Here is a 4,958-nt window from a genome sequence, read left to right on the forward strand (position 1 = left end):
CACAAGATCCACTTCATGTAACTCAAACATCTCTCAGACTCTCTTGGTATCATGCAGTATTTAATCACTGGCTGTACTTTTGAGGTTTATCTCTCTTTAGCAGAAAATGGTTCCTGAGCTGTAATTTCACAAAATATCAAGTTTGACACTGCTTTGATTCCATATTACAAAACCGAAAGGAAGAAAAACATCTCACTGTGCTTTCCTAATCGGGATCAGGTATAAAACGCCTACAAAAACAAAGTCTAATGAAAGTGGATCAACTGAACCTGCTTCAAATCAAATGCAAGAGACAGCAGTTTAATATCTGATCTTGACCTTTATTTGAAAAACATGTGAAGTCTGCTTGAGCATTAGACACCATGAAAGAAATATCCCCACCTGACTATTATGTGGTGCGATCCTGCTGCTTCAATCAAGTTACAGTAATGGATATATTGACCACCAATAAAAAAAGTCAAATTTCATTTGACTGGCAAAACAGGTTGGGACTGCAGAGTTCCAAGAAGCGTACCAGGAAAACATAAGCTGACACAGACCTCAAGACTCAAAGCATACTGCTCTGCATGTGTGCCGCTCTAGCAAATTGACCGTCGCCACGTTTCACACAGTTTCCATGGACACAGGAGAAATATTGCTAAGATCCCACAACAGCCTTTTGCCATCTTCTCTGATCATACAAACACATTCACAGCTTCAACAGAGCCAAGTTTGGAAGTGGAACCAGGACTATGCATAAATGGATGCATTTTCGAATGTGTTTAAAAATCCATACTGTTGCAAATAATGGGATGTGACATGCTTTTCAAGCCTCCAGATAAAAGGAACAGCAAAACTGCCTCTAATGTATACTTATTCACTGTCTATGTCATTTAAATTTACATCATGCCAACATCGGAGTCAGACACTGACAGCACCAATGTCACGGGTGCATGCTTGTCTTTCAGTTTAAGGTGAACCAAAATCGAGCTGCAGATTTAGTTTCCATGCCTGTTGGGGAAGATGAGATTCATCCATAATGAAATGCACACGCTTTAAAGTAGTAAATCCAAGGTTGTAACATGCCACGTTTCAGCTCCATAAATATGTCACATTACAGTGACAGACATGGACAGATAAATAAATAAATAAGACAAGGCGGGTTTGTTCCTGTCAACCAGGGGCGTACCTGCTTGTCCGCAATGAACTGTTAACATCAGAATTCATTAGAAATATTGGCCACGAGCCAGTTTGACACTCTGAAGGTTGTATTTGATGGATGATCACAAAATGTGTGCACATGCATACATTTTTGTCTGTGTGTTTGCAGGACGTGTGATATTACACACATTAATCAGATTCTTCCCCCATGCAAGGAACAAAGCGCTCCACGTTTTCAAGCCACTCTGGATCCATTACTGACTTAATTCATGTTATGTTTATAAAGCAAAGCTGAGTCAGTGTGTGATATTTGCTTTTGTATGTCTCACTTTGTGTCACGACATGACAGGTTGTTTGTCAGGGAAAACAGCCTTGCCACATCCTGCTGTACAGTACAACACCATTTTACATTATTCTTCCACCCTAAGATTCGCTTTCTCACACCAGTCCTCTTTTTCATGAATTTAAAGGTGCCAAAGCTGCAGCGGGGAGGTATTTGCCACTGAGCCTCTAACCTGTCAATCTGGCCACTGATGTCCAATTAATGAGAAGTCAGCCGGGGATCCCCACCACCACCCCCAAGAGATTATGGCGAGAGGCAGGAGGGCCATCACTCTCCCACCTTGGGTGTTCTTCACTGAGAAGGACAGCTATTGTCACAACATCCCCGCCTCAAGCTGCTCCACTCCACAGCATGAAAAGCAACTGTTTGATCTGCCTGTTTAGGACCATAGTAGGTACTTTAATGTGGATGTTCTGGCTGTTTTAGACAGCAAGTTTCAGAAAGCATTTCATGCTTTGATAAATGTTGACTGTGTCTAAGGAACCTTTAAACTACATTATGCACATTCTGTGAACACAGTATGTGTGGTGACATAGATCATGATCATAGCCAGTGGAAGATAAATATGATCCATAAATTGGAGCATAGAAGATTTACACTTGCACAACGTTAATAATGCAGGAGGTGACTGTGGCCTTGACCTTTGACCACCAAAATCTAACAGTTCATTACTGAGTCCAAGTAAACGCTGGTGCCAAATTTGAAGGAGGTCCCTGCATTTGTTTCTGAGATATCACGTTCATGGGAATGGGGACAGACTGACGGACAACCTGAAAACATAACACTTCCAGCCACAGCTGTTGCCAGCACAGATGCATGATGAAACAAAAAATAAGTAGATTTGAAGGAGGACACATGGCACTTTGTTCCAAACTATCAGAGCTCTGAGGTGCCATCGCCTTTTGTCCTCAGCAGCGTTTGTTGGTTCAAATGCTTTGACAGACCTATGTTTATTTTTTCCTGACAAACAACTTCTTCTAGTCACGAAATAACAACTGTCCTCCCTCAGAAAAAAAAGTTGTCAAGCTATAAAGGGTGGGTGGATGGTTGGTGGGTGTTTCATTTGTCTTTGGTCTTCTACAAACAGTCAACATGTTGGTTTCTTCTTAAAACGTGGCCATAAACTTTCAACCCTATCCTGAGATGAAAACAACCAAAAAGACTTGCAGAGAAACAGAAGGGCAGAAGGAAAAGTTTTAAATATCCGCTCTCGAATGCACTCGTATTCACTGTAATGCTAATAGGGTTCTGGCTGCTGCTGCATTTGAAACTGAAGGCAGGGAAGAAATTTATGAGGGCAGAATTACAGTAGTCTGAACAGGAAGTAGCCTAGTTACTGCTTGGATGACTTTTTTGTGATCTATAAAAGAAACTAATGGCTAGATTTTGTAAGCAGTGAAAACATAATTAGACAACAGAACTTGTTTGAGAGTTAAGAGCCGGGTCCAACAACACTTTCTAGAAATGAGCTGCATCACAGGACCCCTTCAGTCTTCGTCCTGAAGCCACAACACAACTGCAAACACAGCCAGATCTGTCACATTACCATCTTTAAAAGGCAGTGAACTGACAGAAATGTTCAGGTGCTGTTTTAGGAACCCTTCACCATGCCATAAAGTAATCGCGCCTGTAATGTAGACCTGTCTCCAGAGGCAACGCAGCTACAGTGTAGTCATGCATTCAGAGAGACCTGACACTCTGAGAGGAGCGCTTGTTTTGAGGTGTGCGGGGAGGGAGGATATTTCGTGTCTCAAAGCCTTTGAGGTAAAACGCGACAGCTCTCTTGGCTGCCTCCTGCGTCTCATCCCTCCTTCCGTTTCCTCCCTCCTTCCTCCCAGACACATTAGGATGGGTGTAGTCTAGATGAGAAGTGGGCGAACAGCGAATGTCTGCCTAGCTGGCGAAGTGCTGTGCCAGCCGAGCATGGAGTCTTCCAGCCTCGAGCTGTCCACCCACTCCAGATCCTGTTCTTCTGTGATTAGCCTGCAGCCTCAGCCTCCTTTAGCTACCATCCAGAAGCTCACTCAGTCTCAGGTGTAAAGTCTGACTTCCATGCAAACCTTTTGGACTTTTCTGTATGCAATGTCTATCGACATCAGTTATGTGTAATGAACCGGTGCATTCAAATTGGGCAGCGTCCAGGCGGGGCACCGGGCATGTTGAGGGATTATTATGTTTGCCTTAGTTTGTCTTGCCTCAGGTTGATGAAATGTCAAAAGCTGTACTTATTACTTGTACGAATGGCTCCATGAAATCCCACTTCTCCATACGGCTAAATCTTTAAAGCCCAAGGCAAGAGCTTCTTTGCTTAACAATAACTCAAAACGTTCCTTGAATGAGAGAGATGAGATGTTGGGATCTTTTACCGTTTAACTTGAAAATATGTCTTTGTAGCTGACAAAATATGGTTTTAATCAGGAGTGTGTCAGTTTGACGGCTGGCTTCGGAATTTGTTACAGTCTTCTTGTGAAAGTGAGGCTCCATTGGCTGCTGAGGTCATGTTTGTGTGTGTGTGATAGAGAGAAAAAGAAGAGAAGGAGCTTCATGAGGAACAGACAGCGCTGATGTGATGAGGTGTGACACACAGGGCATCGCTCCATCCCTGCGTTGGAACATGCCTGGATGCTCCATCGAGAGTTTGTTCTGTTAAATTTCAGCTGTTTGTTAACGTGTAAATTACTGCAAAGTCCAAACTGGTCTCGGCTAAAACTAGAGCAGCCTCAGCAAGTGAGACAGCTTGGAGAGGAGCAACAAGTTAATTATCTTTGCCGGTAAAGGGATATCATGTGGTGTTAGCTGACACTGAACGCAGTAAGTGTAAGTAACTTTTCCTAAACAGCTGCACACCCAGCTTAATTTACTGTTTAAACTGCTACTGCCTGTTTGTGAATGCATATTTTGAACCAGTCTGGACTTCAAACACACCCCTACATGTATCTCCTTAGGACACACAGAATTCAAGAGCTGTTTGAGTACTCGAGTTGCAGGAAAGGAGAAACTTTCCTCTGGCTAAAGCTGCTCCTGTCCCAGACAGAGTGCATGGTGATGACAATGAAAGCAGATCCTGAATGTGTCGATGTGTTTCCCAGAAAGACTTCTGTCCCTTTTCACTTCACACCAATAAAATAACTCTGCATCTACAGGAGCAAGAGAAAAGTCGTTTCTCTTTGCGTCAGCATGTAAAGGAGAGAACTGTGCTGTCTGTCTCCCTGCCTCTTCTCTCCTCTCCTTCATCTCCTGCTCTCTGTGCTTCTCCCTCCCTCACTGCATTTTTCCCAGGCTGAGGCGTCCATGGACCCTCTGGCTCCGCTGCTTTCGTCAGTGACTTGGAGCGCTCTGAGAACTTTGTGAACTCTCTGTGTTGGAGTGGGAAGGGAGAGGAAGGGGAGCAGTTGATGGGACGCAGCCCGGCAGCAGCAGCAGGCTCCTCTGGAGACGGCATCGGGACTCTCAGCTGGAGATAATCCCCCGTGTC

Source organism: Chaetodon auriga, chromosome 20 (assembly GCF_051107435.1).
Source record: "Chaetodon auriga isolate fChaAug3 chromosome 20, fChaAug3.hap1, whole genome shotgun sequence".
Classification (NCBI taxonomy): domain Eukaryota; kingdom Metazoa; phylum Chordata; class Actinopteri; order Chaetodontiformes; family Chaetodontidae; genus Chaetodon; species Chaetodon auriga.